Source organism: Schistocerca gregaria, chromosome 10, assembly GCF_023897955.1.
Source record: "Schistocerca gregaria isolate iqSchGreg1 chromosome 10, iqSchGreg1.2, whole genome shotgun sequence".
Taxonomy (NCBI): Eukaryota; Metazoa; Arthropoda; class Insecta; order Orthoptera; family Acrididae; genus Schistocerca; species Schistocerca gregaria.
In genome coordinates this window covers 143,231,472-143,248,926 of record NC_064929.1, presented here as the reverse complement: position 1 = coordinate 143,248,926, position 17,455 = coordinate 143,231,472, and the positions used below count along the sequence as shown (strand labels likewise).

General features: G+C 43.4%; 1 long non-coding RNA gene across 1 annotated transcript in view; it reads right to left on the bottom strand.

Annotated features, from left to right (window-relative positions):
* Positions 1-17,455, bottom strand: part of LOC126293613 (uncharacterized) — a 394,209-nt gene that overhangs the window by 122,258 nt on the left and 254,496 nt on the right. Inside the window, exon 2 of the long non-coding RNA XR_007552321.1 lies at positions 636-741. This is a non-coding gene — a long non-coding RNA (uncharacterized LOC126293613). The remainder of the gene's footprint in view (positions 1-635; positions 742-17,455) is intronic.

The following is a 17,455-nucleotide window of genomic DNA, read 5'->3' as shown; positions in this document are numbered from 1 at the left end:
TAGAACTACTTAAACCTAACCAACCTACGGACATCACACACATCCATGGCTGAGGCAGGATTCGAACCTGCCACTGTAGCAGCCCCGCAATTCCGGACTGCACCGGCTAGAACCGCACGGCCACTGCTGCCGGCAGAGACTTTGGCATTTTTGAAATTAATGTTACTGAGTCTTAAGTGTTGGGCCTTCAGCCGATTTTGAATTTAAGTTGTTTTGCTCTTAAAGTGTCAGATTCTTTGGGTCTTCAGCCTAATTAAGAAACTGTTTTAAGATAAGGGTGTGCCTTTTAAATTTCTGTTTTTGGTTGAGCTTTAAGTTATTGGCTTTCAGCCGTTTTTAAACTAAAGTGGTCTTGCCTTAAGACATGAGATTCTACAGCGCATTCAGCCGCTAATTAAGTTCCAAAATTAAGCTGCTTTTTTAATTTTCTTGGCTCTTTTAATGTTTGATTAATAAAGATGTATGTTCGAGTGTAACTGGCAGCCGCTTATTTTGGCCCCTTTACTCAACTTGAGCTACATGTCCTGTCCTGCGGGTTTAGCAGGGCGTCTCAAGAAGTTAAGAATTTAGAACAAATAACCAATAGAACACGTGTTATCGGCGAATCGGGTGGAGGATGCACTGCAGAACGTTACCTGGCATCAGCGGATGACTGTGCTCTGGTGTTCGAAAATCCAGCAGGTCTAGGGGTCAGGGCGAATATCAGAGACTTGGTAGCCAGTAGAACTGCTCTGCGAGTATCTGAAAAAGAAGTTTACCATCAGTACCGAAGTAAACGAAAATGGTTAATCAAGAAGGAAATCTTAAGAAAATAACAAAAATGAAGATACTGAAGAAAACGAAGGTAAGGGAGGAGGAGATTAGTGTTTAACGTGCCGTCGACATCGAGGTCATTAGAGACGGAGCACAAGCTCGGATTAGGGAAGGTTGGAGATGGAAAGCGGCCGTGCCCTTTCGAAGGAACCATCCAGGCATTTGTCTTATGCCATTTAAGAAAATCACTCAAAACCTAAATTAGGATGGCCAGACGCAGGTTTGAACCGTCGTACTCCCGAATGCGAGTCCACGTCGCGAAGTGAGGAAAGGATACGCTAAAAAAAAAGAAAAAAAACGTCGTTGTATACGGAAATAACTTTTGTAGGGGAAGGATTTCTTATAGAACACTGACTATTTACTACGACAAGTTCACTCCTAACAACGATAAACATACTCGGTTACAATAAAATGATTTTTCACTGGTGACTGTAAAGTTTTATTTTTCAGTACACACTTGCAATTTAGGCACATAGGGCTTTCTCAGGTTTTTAAAACAGTGCCTAAGCGTAAGCCAAAAATATCAGTCCGTTGTCAAGAAAGCGAGGGTGGATGGCATTACAATTCAACTTTTAAATAAAAAGTCACACAAAGAGGCGTCTCTGTGGATTGCTAGTCCAGTCAGAGAAGGAACGTTACGGGGAAAATGTAATGTAGGCACGAATGTTTTGCACAGAAAGCAGTGTCCTGAACAACATAACAAAAATCCTGACCGGTGGGGTGTTCAGAGTTGGGCTGGGGCTGATTTTAAAGGACACATTTTTAATCTTTTTTCGAATAACTCGCAAATTGCGGCTTCCAGCGAAAACATTCCTTAGTACAAAAATAAACTACTTTAAATATCCTACATTTTTTCTCTGGGACTAATAGTTTGATGTTTTTATTATTTTTTAATATTTTGAAGAATCAGCCTCAGTTGCGCAAATTTTGTGGTTTAATACCAGGTTTTGGCTAAATTAATCTAGCCTTCTTCAGAATTACAAAATTACTGTAGCATGCCAGAGTAAATCACAGTGAACATTAAAAGTAAAACCTATAGTACCGTGGTACCGTGTCGAATTAAAACTACTGCGCAACTGAGGCTGATCCTCCAAAATATTAGCCTATCACAATTTCTGACGGGGCTGCTATATACTAAAAATTCCCACTAATAGTTTGCTCGTTCAGGCGATAGAAAAATCGCAGATTCTAATTGCATAAAATTAATGTTTACTGTTAAACAAAGTGGAATAAGAACAAGTATTAAATGTTTGTACTACGTCTAAGTGCAGTAGAGCCGTACTTATGGATAAGCTGAGGATGTAACAGGGTGAAGGGTAGGATGTGTGGTTTATAGGGAAGGTAGGTCGCAGGATTATGTTCATATACTTCACTCCGCCATAGGTCTGCAAACTGAAGATCGGGCAGGTAATTTCCCACTCTGTCCACCGCATTACGTTATACCGTCCTTCCGCAAGTCTTTTAGCTACCTCATTGCGATCCTCTTCAATTTGAGAAAACGGACATCGTCTGTGTTGAGGAAGTCTGCTGTTGTTATTGCATGCAGTGCAGTCCTCTTGATTATTCGCCAGTATATTTGTAATTATTGTCATATTGCCGCCGGCCGGTGTGACCGAGCGGTTCTAGGCACTACAGTCTGGAAGCGCGCGACCGCTACGGTCTCAGGGTCGAATCCTGCCCCGGGGCATGGGTGTGTGTGTGATGTCTTTTGATAGTTAGGTTTAAGTAGTTCTAAGTTGTAGGGGACTGATGACCTCAGAAGTTAAGTCCCATAGTGCTCAGAGCCATTTGAACCATTTGTATCCATATTGGCATCGCGTTTATAAACGAAAATCTACGTTGCTCACTGTCCATAAGGTTATATATGGACCACAACGGTGAGTCGGTGAGGTGTACTATCTATAATTTGGAATTCGTTGCAATTTTCTGATTGACAGCGATATACCATTTATTAGTAGGTTGCTTCTGTGTTGGCAACGCTGTGTAGCGCTTAGCATTGGATCTTTGACTGCGCTTTCTTTGTAAGAGACTCTGTGGCTGGTTGGACTCGTTGTTTGGAGTTAATCGCCAGAAGTGTTGGGCAGTTGGAAGTTAGTTGCCAGCAGTGATGGAAGCACTGTTGGGTAGTTGGAGGTGAACGGCCAGCAGTGATGGATGTTAGATGTGAAAAGTTAGAACTGATGGAGGGTAGAGGTCTGAAGTGTTAGCGTAGGCTAACGATCTGGAAGTATCCGACTTGGAGATTGAAAATTATTCATGATTATGTGTCTTTGTGTTGGGTGGCAATGACGATTTATATTCGTGATGGGACTGGATGTCACATGTTTAAGGTAAAGAAATACATTATTTGGTTTACAACAAAATCTTTCGTTTGCTAACCACATGCCTATCAGTAGTTAGTGCCTTCAGTAGTTTGAATCTTTTATTTAGCTGGCAGAATTGAAGCTCGATGTATTGCAGTAGTTGGCGTAATGAAGATTTTTCTGAGGTAGGTGCTTAATGAAATGTATAGGTTATTGTTAAGATTTGTTTTTACTCAGGTACAATATTTCGAACTAATTATTTGAAGTCAGGTTGTAATTTTTTGAGCAGTCAGATGGCGTTGCGCTGGAATATTGCGGGTCGGTGTTGACATGATAAGAAAAAATAAAGAGAAAGTAGGTTAAGTACATTCACATTTAATCAGCTGTTTCAGAATGAAATAACATAGAAGTTTCATCTTCTCAGTCATTCTGCAATTTAAGTACAGACACACTCATTGAAATAAAGAAGTTTCAAGTTTCCTACGTGAAAAAAGGTTTTTATGTTAAGTTGTAAAATTTTGCTCTACTTCTGAAGCAGGGCCAGGGTAGTTGGTGTTAGGCCATCTCTTCGTGTTTCCTAGGTCTAGGACCCATGACCACTCCGCTGTGCTTTTTTTTCTGTGTGGCCTGCCGTCGTGACCGAGCGGTTCTAGGCGCTTCAGTCCGGAACCACGCTGCTGCTGCTATCGCAGGTTTGAATCCTGTCTCTGACATGGATGTGTGTGATGTCCTTAGGTTAGTTAGGTTTAAGTAGTACTAAGTTCTAAGGGACTGATGACCTCAGATGTTAAGTCCCATAGTGCTCAGAGCCATTTGAACCATTTTATGTGTGTGTTTTCCCAATTTTTAGATATGGTCTACCCATTTATCCATTCTACTGTGTGTGTGCCTTGAGCTTACTCGCTTAATAGTTTGACCACTTGGGCTGGATCCGCCCACTTTTAGTGGAACTTCTATCATAAACAACTTTTGAATCGCTGGACTGATGACCTAACTGTTTAGTCCCATAATCCCCTTCAATCAATCAGTCAATCAGACTTACGCTTAGGTTATTGTCAGGATTGCTTCTTATTCAGGGTCATTCTTTTGTAAGTCAGCTTGTAATATTTTTGAGGTGTCAGATTGCGTTGCGCTAGAATACTGTGGGTCAGTATTGACATGATAAGAAGAAGTAAAGAGAAAATAGGCTCAGTACGTTTAGTTTTACTCGGCTGTTTCAGAATCAAATAACGTAGAAGTTACACCTTCTCAGTCATTCCGCAATTTAAGTACAACAACACACATGTAAATGAAGTTTCATACTCAGCTCGCACGCTCATTGGTAGAAGTCGGCTATGAATGTTGCTCCACATCGCTTGCCAGATTTTGCTCTTAAACAGTGAAGAGCTAGAACATTATGACCACCGGTATGTCCGCCTTTGGCACGGATAACGGTGGCGAAGCGTCTTGATAGGCATGTAGCACTGAGGCCTTGGTAGGTAGGTACGGTGATTTGTCACCACATCTGCACACACAAGTCACGTAGTTTCTTTAAAATTCGGGGAGAGGGGCAATGAGCTCTAACACCACATTCAACCTCATCCCAGATGTGTTCGATTGAGTTCAGATATGGCCAGTTGGGGGGTCAGCAGAGCAATCGGAACTCGGCACTGTGTTCCTCGAACCACTCCATCACACTCCTGGCGTTATGACGCGGCACTTCTATTGAGCCGTGCTGCAGCTTGCGTTGGTGCTGTTTGTAGGTTTCCGCCCTGTGTTGGAGGCCAGACGGTATCGTTTAGTTGGCATGGATGAGGTTGTTTGTCTACTTCTCGTGTTGACTGGCGCCACTCGGTTTCTCAGGCGTTGCCTGTCCGCCAGTGGCAGCAGCGGCTGTTATCGATATGTAGTAGCTGTCGCCCTATCTTTGGTGCGAAGTTGTTGTTTTTCCGGGCCGTGTGAGTGGTCCAGTTTGGTTGGGGACTCAGGAGGATGGACGTCCGCGCAGTGCGAGAACACGCCGGGACCGCTGGTGGCACGCATGGAGTGCCAGATGGAAGGGCTGTGGTCACGAGGGTGCACGACCTCGTCGTAAACCGCATCCAGCAAGCGCTGAGTGCATTTCTGTCCAAGTAGAGAAACCTCCACCACTGTGACACCTCGCGATTCTCCAGCGGCTTGGGTTCGTGTTGCTGCTCGTAGTGTCGCCGAGACGAAGAGCTGCTAGTGGAGTGCTTTCGACTCTGGTGGTAGTGGTTCCCTTCTCGTTCCACGCCCTCTAAACACAGTATTCTGGGGACGCAGTGCAGATCCCCGGTTCCGGCTTTGGCGTATTGTTCCATCCTTGCATTTGGTTTACCGGACGTCAGGCAGCTTCAGCAAGATTATCATTAGTCATTCGTTAGACTGCCATTAGTCTGAGTTACCATCTTGTGAAGTGAATGCAACTCTTGTCTGCCTATCTCAGCCCTCGCGAAAGTGTTTGTTGCCAGAGCTTCTCAGAGGTTGATTCCTGGAGCACCGTCTGTGGCCCCTTAGATCTTGTAAGACATGTGTGTTATCTTATTTCACCCATTTGGTGACGAGTTTTTTTTTAATTAACCTTTCCTATTGTATTTGGTAATGGCCTTGCTGCAGTGCATACACCTGTTCCCGTCTGATCACTGAAATTAAGCACTGTCAGGCGTGGCCTGCATTTGGATGGGTGACCATCTTGGCCGCCATGGGCTGTTGCCATTTCTCGGGGTGCACTCACCCTCGTGATGTAAATTGAGGAGCTACTCGACCGAATGCTAGCGCTCCGGTCAAAGAAAACAGGAAGAGCGGTGTGCTGACCGCATAGCCCCTCCTCTTCTGAGGATGACACGGCGGTCGGATGGTCCCGATGGCCTACTTGTGGCCTGAAGACGGAGTGCTACTGTATTTGCTGTTTTACAGCAGTTTACTAAATTTCTTATGCTCTTGCCGTTCCTGGCATGTAAGGCATTCAGCTGTGATTGTGGTCATTTGGCTTAAAATCCTAATTTAGTATTTGTGTTTTAGCAGTAACCCTTAAAACCTTATTTACTGTCATTCCTGGCGTCTGATGCCTTCTGCTGTGTTTAATATTTCAATACCTGTAATTTGTAAGTTGCAGCGAGTCTTAAGCAATTCTTAATTTATTGCCATTCCTGGCATGTAAGGTCTTCTGTCCAGATCACAGTGGCTTGCTTTTAAAGCATTATCTGCTGTACCTGTATTTAGCGGTGATTTGCTAAATTGTAACTCACTGAAAACACTGTAATTTATACAGTTGTTTCTTCCTTGATTAATAACGTGTGGTATTTTTATTTGTGGCTGAGTCTGGAATTAATGGTTTAAAATAAATTATGTGTAACTGCAAAAGGCAGGCAATAGTAACTGATTACGGCCCTGTCCACAATCGTAACCGAATCCTGCCTTCACCTGAATAACAGGTCTCAATTTTTTTCCCGATACCGTCGGGAAAAACGATTGTCATGAAGGGGTGTACGTGATCTGCTACCAGTGTACGATACTCTTTCGCCGTCATTGCTTCTTTCGCGGCTTCCATTCGACCCATGAATGCCCACGTAAATGTACCCCAGACCATAATGGAGTTGTCGCCAGCTTATCTCAGTCCTGCAGTACATTTACTAGGGAGCTGTTCCCCTGGAAGACTACGCATTCGCGCCTTCCTGTCGGTATGATGGACGCGTCGGGATTCATCAGACCATGCAACGCTCTGCCATTACAGAAAGGTGCATTGCCGATGGTCACATGTCGATTTCAGTCGTAGATACCAATGAAATGATAATTAAATCGGTACCCTAGCTGCAAACAAGTGTTGATATACATCATTGGAGACATGTTGAAAATATGTGCTTCGACTGGGATTCGAATCCGGGATCTCCTACTTACATGGCAGACGCTCTATTTATCTGAGCCACAGAGGGCACAGAGGATAGAGCGCCGTGAGACCCACATTCCCATTATGTCCACACCACTACATTCATAAATGTTTTCCAAACACAGTCAATACTCGTGGCAGGTTAATCTACCAAGTCTCGTACGAGTTGGGGTATAGCGTGTGCGTTCGCACAAGAAGGTAAATAGGCGGACGGGGCACACATTTTTAACATGTCCCCAGTGATGTATATCAACGCCAGTTTGCAGCCACGGTGTCGATTTAATTATCATTTCATTCTGGAGAAGCAGCACTGTTACCAATGGTATCTGTTCTTTCGGGAACAGGTACTACCTTCATATGTAGATGCCATTATCGTGGTGTTAACATTGGACGTGCACGCGTCGCCCATTGTGGAAGCCCAAGTGTTCGGTGCACTGTGTGTTCAGACACACCTGTACTCTGCCCAGCATTAAAGTCTGATGTTAGTTCCGCCACAGTTGGCCGCCTGTCCTGTTTCACCCATCTGCCAAGTCTATGACGTCCGTCATATGTAGTGATGCGTCGGAGCCCCATCTCACGACAATTGGACGTGGTTTCACCTTGGCTTCGTCACGTGTTGAAGATTCTCGTCACAGCACTTCTCGAAAACCCGACAAGTCGTGCGAGTTTCCTAAATGGTCGTGTTCAGCCTCCGGGCCACCACAATCTGTCATCAGTCAAACTCAGATAGATCGCGCGCCTTCCCTGTTCTACACATGACAGCATCTGACTAGCAGGCATTCCTCGCCAGAGACGGTGCTATCGTCCCGACGTGTTTATATCGATAGTAGGTTGCCGGTCATATTGTGATGGCTGATCAGTGTATTTATCTTCTATAATGTACCCAGGTTTCTGCTCCGTTAATGTGTCCTATATTTCCTTTACGTTTGTCAGTTTGTTACTGGGTGTTGTCACTTGAATATGAGAGTATTCAATGAGAAAATGCTTTAAATGATAGGGTCCGATCGTTGTATGGTCAACGTTGATAGCTGGAATGAGGAAAGCAGGTATTGTTTCATTTAATAAATGGGCGGTTGAGCTAGTAAGGATATTTCTCCACTACTTAAGCGTGTTGCTGATGTACAAGCCAGTGCTGTGTCGTATACATGTGTGAGGTTGAGAACATGTTTTTATTTGTTGGCATGAGAGTGTTAAATTTGAAGCAGGTTAAACTGGAGCCAGTAGCCTCACGTGAGCCACTCTGCTTTCCTCTGTTGTGTAACTTTCATGCAGTTTGCAGGGCCCCTTCATAGTGTAGGGTACTGGAGAAGTGTGGAGCCATAAACCTGGCTCTGTACGCTGACGGAGAGAGAGGACAGTTCTGAACTCTTCTCCTTTTTATTTTTTTAAAATCCTTTCGCATCGCGCCTCGGCTGTGGATCCGGTAGGCCTCATTAGTGCTGCGAGATTACTTCCTCCCCGAGGCTCGCAGGGCGACACAGGGGTTTAAAACACGCCCGGTCGCGACAGAGCACATCAAAGGGGTGGCTCGGAGGTGCGCCTCAGTCGCACCGGCGCCATATTGCGCCCCGAAAGCCCCGTTAGACTGCGTATTTGCGGCTGGTCCCATTCAACTGCCTGCACGCCCGGCTCAGTTTCTCTCTGACCTGCATCATTCTCTTTCCCCGACAGCACCAACTCTTTACAACATTTCTGTTTAGCACGGACTCGTTTTCGGGACGATGCCGTTCAAACCCGAGTCCGCCCATTTAGATTTAGGTTTTCCGCGATTTCCCCGCGTCGCTCCAGACAAACGCCGGGACAGTGCCTTTTGAAATGGCACGGCCGATTTCCTTCTCCATCCTTAACACAATCTGATGACCTCGATGTCCACGGATCGTTAAACACACCTTCCTTTCTTCCTTCTGCTGCAGTCATGGACTGTGCAGCTGGTCCTGGCGGAGGTTCGAGTCCTCCCTCGGGCATGGCTGTGTATGTTTGTCCTTAGGATACTTTAGGTTAAGTAGTGTGTAAGCTTAGGGACTGATGACCTTAGCAGTTAAGTTCCATGAGATTTCACACACATTTGAACATTTTTTCTTCCTTCCTTCAAATGAGGGAGAACTCGAACCTCCTCCAGGACCAGCCGCACAGTCCATCACTGCAGCTCCTCAGACCGCTCGGCTAAACCCACACGGCTTCCTTTCTTCCTTCACACACATCACTACACAAGTAATGCTAGCCGTTATTTTACAAAGAGTTTCACCGTGATACTTTTACTAAGAGTTAATTTAGATAATGGCACTTTTCTTCTAAAAAGTACCACAAACACAGTACACGAGAATGTCGATTGCAGATCGTTTCTGTTTGGTCTTACAGATCTCTAATTACGTGTTGTATATAGCAACGTGAAACTACAGTCAACAGTCCCATTCGGAAAACCTTCTTAATCAGTGAAGAAACTGAAATAACTAAACGTAAAATTTCAATTTCTAATCAATTGCTTGAATGAATTTTTTCACAGGAAAGGTATTGAAGTAACTCACAGGTGTAATATTATATACAGGATGGCTATAATTAACTTTTCGCTACTTGAGCGGGGCCCCCTGACAAACGAGTCATCGCTTGTAGTAGCGAAGTTGGTAAGGCTTCGAACTGCTGTGGCAGAGGGCGTAAGTTCGTATACTGCTGGATACGAAAATATTTCCTCCCAATTCCGATGATACAGTTGTTGAAAGGTTCAAAGAAAACTTGAGTTTGATTTCAAACACATACCCGACTCATACGATAATAGTTGGAGGTGACTTAAATTTACCCTCGATATGTTGGCTAAAATACGTGTTTAGTTTCGGAGGTACGCATAAAATATCATTCGAAATTGTACTGAACGCATTCTCTGAAAATTATCTCGAACAGTTTGCTGATGAGCCCACGCGAATAGTAAATGGTTGTAAAAACACACTTGACCTCTTAGCAACAAATAATCCTGAGTTAATAATGAACATCAAAACCGATTCAGGCATTAGTGAAGACAGAATTGTCGTAACGAGATTGAATATTGTAATCCCCAAATCCTCGAAAAATATACCTATTCAAAAAAGCAGATAAAAATTCACTTGGCGCCTCCCTGTGAGACGATGTGGCTTAAATTCAAAGAAATAGCATCGGCAGCAATTGAGAAATTTATACCAAATAAATTAACAAACGACGGAGCTGATCCTTCTTGGTACACGGGTTGCAGAAACAAATAAACAAACGCCAAATTTAAACAAACGCAAAATCATCAAGATTGGTTATCCTTTACAGGAGCTCGAAACTTTGCGCGGAGTTCAATGGGAAATGCCTATAACAGTTTCCAGAGCGAAAATTTGTCTCGAAACCTGACAGAAAATCAAAACCGATTCTGGTCGTATGTGAAGTACGTTAGCGGCAAAAAACAATCAATGCCTTCTCTGCACGATAACAATGGAGATATTATCGGACAGTGGTGCCAAAGCAGATTTAGTAACCACAGCCTTCCGACATGCCTTCACAAAAGAAGACGAAGTAAGTATTCCAGAATTCGAATCGAGAACAGCTGCCAACATGAGTAACGTAGAAGTAAATATCCTCGGAGTAGTGAAGCAACTTAAATCACTTAATAAAAGCAAGTCTCTTGGTCCAGACTGTATACCAATTAGGTTCCTTTCGGAGTATGCTGATGTATTAGCTCCATACCTAACAATCATAATTTTACAACCGTTCGCTCGACGAAAGATCGGTACCCAAAGACTAATGGGCTCTGAGCACTATGCGACTTAACTTCTGAGGTCAGCAGTCGCCTAGAATTTAGAACTAATTAAACCTAACTAACCTAAGGACATCACACACATCCATGCCCGAGGCAGGATTCGAACCTGCGACCGTAGCGGTCGCTCGGCTCCAGACTGTAGCGCCTAGAACCGCACTGCCACTCCCGCCGGCCCCAAAGACTAGAAAGTTGCACAGGCCACACAAATATTCAAGAAAGGTAGAAGGAGTAATCCACTAAATTACAGGCCCATATCGCTAACGTCGATATGCACCAGGATTTTAGAACATATATTGTGTTCGAACATTATGAATTATCTCGAAGAAAAGGGTCTATTGACACATAATCAACATGGGTTTAGAAAACATCGTTGTGAAACACAACTAGCTCTTTATTCACATGTAGTGTTGAGTGATATTGACAAGGGATTTCAGATAGATTCCGTATTTCTAGATTTCCGGAAGGCTTTTGTCACGGTACCACACAAGCGGCTTGTAGTGAAATTGCGCGTTTATGGAATATCGTCTCAGTTATATGACTGGATTTGTGATTTCCTATCAGAGAGGTCACAGTTCGTAGTAACTGACGGAAAGTCATCCAGTAAATCAGAAGGGAATTCTGGCGTTCCCCAAGATAGTGTTATAGGCCCTTTGCTGTTCCTTATCTATATAAACGATTTCGGAGACAATCTGAGCAGCCGTTGTCGGTTGTTTGCAAATGACGCTGTCGTTTATCGACTAATAAAGTCATCTGAAGATCAAAACAAACTGAAAAACAATTTAAAAAAGATATCTGAATGGTGCGAAAATTGGCAGTTGACCTTAGCTAACGAAAAGTGTGAGGTCACCGTTATTGGTGTTACAAGGAACTCTTTAAACTTCGGTTACATGGTAAATCAGAGTAATCTAAAAGCCGTAAATTCAGCTAAATACCTAGGTATTACAATTACGAACAACTTAAATTGGAAGGAACTCATAAAACAATGTTATGAGGAAGGCTAACCAAAGACTGCGTTTTATTGGCAGGACACTTAGAAAATGTAACAGACCTACTAAGGAGACTGCCTACACTACGCTTGCCCGTCCTCTTTTACAATACTTACCAGACAGGATTGATGGAGTACATCGAAATGTACAAAGAAAGGCACCACGTTTTGTATTACCGTGATATATGGGAGACAGTGTCACAGAAATGATACAGGATTTGCGATGGACATCTTTAAAAGAAAGGCGTTTCTCGTTGCGACGGAATCTTCCCACGAAATTCCTATCACGAACTTTCTCCTCCGAATGAGAAAATATTTTGTTGACGCCGACCTACATAGGGAGGAACTATGACGACAATAAAATAATAGAAATCAGAGCTCGTACGGAAAAATATAGGTGTTCATTCTTTCCGCGTGCTATACGAAATTGGAATAATAGAGAATTGTGAAGGTGGTTGAATGAACCCTCTGCCAGGCACTTGAATGTGATTTTCAGAGTATCCATGTAGATGTAGGTCAAAGAAACTTCTTGGAAACATTTGTAACGACATACAGAAGAGAAAAAAACAGATATAAGATTGAAAGAAACACTTTTTAATTTCATCTTGAGGGGGTAACATTTTTCAGTTTAAAGCATAAGACATAAAATAAGGTGACTTATTTGTTTATTAATGTTGTCGTAATGAAATGAATCCGTGCAAATGTGAGACAAAAATGTGCACGCTTCAGAAAGCGCGTTCATTTCTGTAGCGGAATGAATTTGGGTAACTACAAGTTGTTTCAGAATGGACGACCTGATTTTGGGGGATAATAGTTACGAAAAATGGGACGTGCGGACAACGAAATTCGTGTTGATTGAATGGACGTGGCCTAGAGATACAGGAAATCACCGTTACATGTCAGTCAACGCGTCTTCCCCGTTTGCAGTCAGTCAGAAGTAAGATGGCGTCCGCTCAACAGAAGGCAATTTGTGTGCTGCAGTTTGCAAAGAGTGAGCCAGTGGTTTCGGTCCAGCGTGCTTTTCGTCGGAATTTAGGCACTGGTCGACCTGCACCCAGAAACATTCGTCGTTGGCTTCGACAATTTGAAGAGACAGGTTGCGTGCGCGAAGATAAGAGTCCAGGTCGACTTCGCTCTTCTGATGACTTGGTGGAGAGTATTCAGCAAACGTTTGAGCCGAGTCTACAGAAGTCTACTCGCAGCGCACGCAGAGAACAGGCAATGCCTCATACACTGTCTGGCGAGTGTTACGCCGTGGTTTGGTCTATGAATCATGCAGACTGTAATTAGTGCAAGCTCTTCGGATTGGTGATAAAAGGAAACGGGTTGACTTCAGAAATGCTCTGCTAGAGGACATGGAGACATTTTTTCCACGGCTAATTTTCAGTGACGAGGTGACATATCGTTTTAGCTATAAAGTAAAATCGACATAACATGCTCGTCCAGGGACTCCAGAATATTCAATACCGAGAGAAGTGGCGCGGTGACGCTGGACTCGCATTCGGGAGGACGGCGGTTCAAACCCGCGTCAGGCCATCCTGATTTAGGTTTTCCTTGATTTCTCTAAATCGCTTCAATCAAATGCCGCGATGGTTCCTTTGAGAGGGCAGGCCAGCTTCCTTCCACACCTTTCCCCAATCTGATGGGACTGATGATCGCCCCCCAAATCAACAAACCAATAAGAAAACTCGCAACATTATTGAGGCCAAAAGAGACTCCCTGAAGTGAACATTTTTGTACCGTTTCTCGTGAGAAAGTATTAAGCTCCTTATTTTTTGAGGAAAACACTATCACTGGAATGAGCTATCGTCAAATGCTCCAGAACTGGCTCTTTCCACATCTTCAGGAGGACTCCGATGAGTTCATTTTCCAACCAGATGGAGATCCACCACAGTGCACAACAACGTACTTCAGTTTGACAGTAATACTGTGCTCAACAGTGGATAGGGTGTATGGGACCGCATGACACCTCCCTGCCTCCAAGATCGCCAGACATGACCCAGAGTCATTTTTTCTTGTGGGGCTATGTGAACGAAAGTGTGTCCATCTCTCCTTTACCTCGTGACATAGAAATAGTTAATAACAGAATAACAATACTGATAACATCTGTAAACGCAGATACGAAGGTGAGTCAAATGAAAACCTTAAATATTTTTTAAATATTATTTATTGTGCAGATCTGTTAGAAAGCTGTATCACTTTTCAACATAATCTCCCTCACCCTCAACGCAAATCCTCCACCGCTTACAAAGTGCATAAATTCCTTTAGAAAAAAATTCTTTTGGTAATCCGCGCAACCACTCATCCACCACATGGTCTACCTCTTCATCACAACGGAACTTCTTTCCTCCCGTTGCTCCAAACATACGGAAATCACTTGGGGCAAGGTTTGGTGAATATGTTGGACGAGGAAGACACTCAAAATACAGGTCCCCAGCAACGATTCTTGCAAGGAAGCCATCACTTTCTCGTTCAAAGTTCTTCACAAACATCGACACGTCGTTCTCTCATTTCAGGAGTCAGCTGCCGTGGCACCCATCTTGCAGACACTTTGTGAAACTGGAGCACACCATGGACAGTGTGGTGTGCTGACTCATGACTAATCTGTAAACATGCTGCAATGTCATTCAGTGTCACTCGGCGGTTATCCTTCGCTATGGCTTCAACTGCTGCAATGTTCTGTGGAGTCACAACTCGTGCCTGACCTGGACGAGGAGCATCTTCCACTGAAGTCACACCATTTGCGAACTTCCTACTCCATTCGTAGCCTTGCTGCTGTGACAAACATGCATCACCGTACCGAACCTTCATTCGTCGATGAATTTCAATAGGTTTCGCACCTTCACTGCGCAAAAACCGAATAACAGAACGCTGTTCTTCCCTGGTGCAAGTCGCAAGGGGGCGGCCATCTTTATACTGATACTGCGACGGTATGTGTGCATCTGCACTATGCTGCCACCTACAGGCCATTCTGCACGCTGTTTGTAGCACGCTTATAAACTTACAGGATAACGTTGCGAAATTTCGATTTGTTATTAGAAATTTAAGGTCTTCATTTGAACCATCCTTGTACGTAAAACAAAGTTTATGACGAATTTAGCTGTCGTCAAGATGATGTTTGTGCTACTGCTTGTGGACACATAGAGAATTTGTGTAGTATAGCTAAGTGTGTACGATTTTGTGTTTTGCAGCATATTTTCATTAATAAATATGGAGTTTTGAAATGAGGCCGTGTTTGCAGCATATTTTCATTAATAAATATGGAGTTTTGAAATGAGGCCGTTCTTTTGTTATGTATCCTGTACATCGAAATGCAGTGACTGCTACTATGAGTAGAACATTCGTTCAGAAAGAAGGTCCTTCCCGTTTGTCTTCACTTTCGTTTGTTCTTGTGATAAAGACGTAGGCAGGTGCATCAGGCAAATCTTGTACTTTGTATTGTTTTGAGTAATAACTGAAATAATTAGAAAACTTGTTACAGTAAATACAGTTATCTAGAGATTCTTCACATATGTTTTTCTTGTTGTGCAGTTTCTGTTCCAGAGACTGTGTGTCAGGAAGTGTAACGTACATTGTTCGAGGCCACGAGACCGATCACGTATCGCGTCTTTCTGTTCGAGCATTTCGTTCCGAATTTGCATCATTTTAAATACGAATTCAGAGTCAGTTTTGTGATTCTTGAAGTTTTCCCAGTGGGGTTTCGGGATTACAGCCGTACCATGTTTACGTCTTGGCACAATATTTCGGTTGGTAACCGTCCAGCCATTGTCAGGTGAGCGTCCACAACTGAAGACTTCTATTTCACGGCGTTGCTTTTATGGCAAAAATAACCATGGAGATACACGCGCAATGGCGACCGTCACAAGGGCGTCCTCTATCGAAATCCATACCCTCTGCAAATACTGTTCCATCTGTGGCGTGCAGGCGCATACGTAAAGGAGAAACTACACGTCCGCCCTCAGTCGTAACGTGTGGTGGTGACGCTAAAACGCAAACGTCAGATGTCGCCAGACGTGTCGTTCTGAGTAAAATGTTTTCTCTCAGAAGAAAGGCCGCAAGCCTTGTACAATTGAAAGCCGCCGTCACTATTTATAAGATCTTCTGCTAGACGCAGATCGCTTCGGGATTCAGTAATTAAATAATCTGTAGCGGACGGGCACCCGTGAGCCACATCTGGGTGGCCGGATACGGGTTTGAACCGTCGTGCTCCCGAATGCTCATGTTATGTTTCGAAATTTCAAGGAATCCATACACGTGATTTTTTTTCCTAGATGCGAAAAAGAAAACACATACAGAACATAAAATACATTTCTTTTACTGTGGACAGACTGTGAGATTCACAGGGTGGATGCGGCCGGACAAATTGCGTGACTACCACACTCCATGTCTACTTCACCGACTCCTCGTCGCGCTAGCACCTCAGTACCTAGCTTCAGAGATAAAAAACCTGTCATGCCATCATAATCGAAACACGAGGTCACTCTTATCTGGTATCCTAACTGTGCCCACTCACAAAACGAAAACTTTTGCAAACTCCTTCTCAGTTGCCGCTGTCCGCCTCTGGAACAAACTGCCCCTTACCTTGAGGAAAATTCAATCCCCTGCTGCTTTTAAGAAGAAGTTGAAGCATTTCCTACTATCATCCTCATAAAGTTCTCCACAAAATTAATGTACAAGGCCAATCCTCTCATCTGTCAAATAGCAAAGCTAGCGTTTCCTATCTTGCTCCTGAGATGCCTTCCTCATCATCTATCTCTATTAGGCACGCAATCTTCTTTTCCTTTATATTTCCTTAATTATGTTTCATTATGTCTCTCTATTCTCCTCCTCCATTCACCACGAGTCTCCCTCATACCCCCTGCTGCCAGCACTCCTATGTGAAATCTGTCTCTTCAATAATGTATTTTTCCAGGTGTACCTTTCTAATTGTTTATTTCACTTTTTGTACTAGATGTAGTTTAACATGCCTACTAAAACATATGAATGTAAAATAAGTAGAATGCCTGGTTAGATGTAAGAGAGGGCCTGATGGCCCTAATCTTGCCAGGTTAAATAAATAAATAAATCGATTTATTACGTAAGACTCTTGAATAGGAACATGTGTACATAAACGTGAGATACGCTATAAAAGAAACTTATGACTCTCAAGCAGAAACATAAAAAACAGCACACACATGAAGTTCATAGAATACTTGAGCTGTCATTATGGGACAAAGTATGTGACAGAAATCTCACAAACAAATTACGTAAGACCCTTGAATAGAAACATATAAACGTAAAAGAAACTTATGACTCTTAAGTTGGAATATGTGAGCCGCGCGTTGCTCTTGGTCCCGCCATCACGTATTTTACACCCTGTTTTTAACGTACTTCCACCTCACTACGTGAATTTAAATTACTACTGTCACTGAGTTTATGCTTTGCCTGGCCGTGGCGGGCAAGTCGGTGTGTCGGTCTGCCCGTGGCTGTCCCCTTGTTGGGCAGACCGACCCCCTGGAAGCTTCTGAGTGCTGTTGTCTTTACCGGCTTTCTCACCGATGTTTAATTGTCTGTTTATAATCTATCATAGCCAATGATAAAAGGAAAATTCTTGGTTTTGCTTTGTTTCATGTTAGTAACTTTGAATTCCAGCAAGTGTATATTTGCTGAAAGGTTATTGCCGCTATGTTGTCTTTTCTTTTAGTCCGGTTTCAGTTACT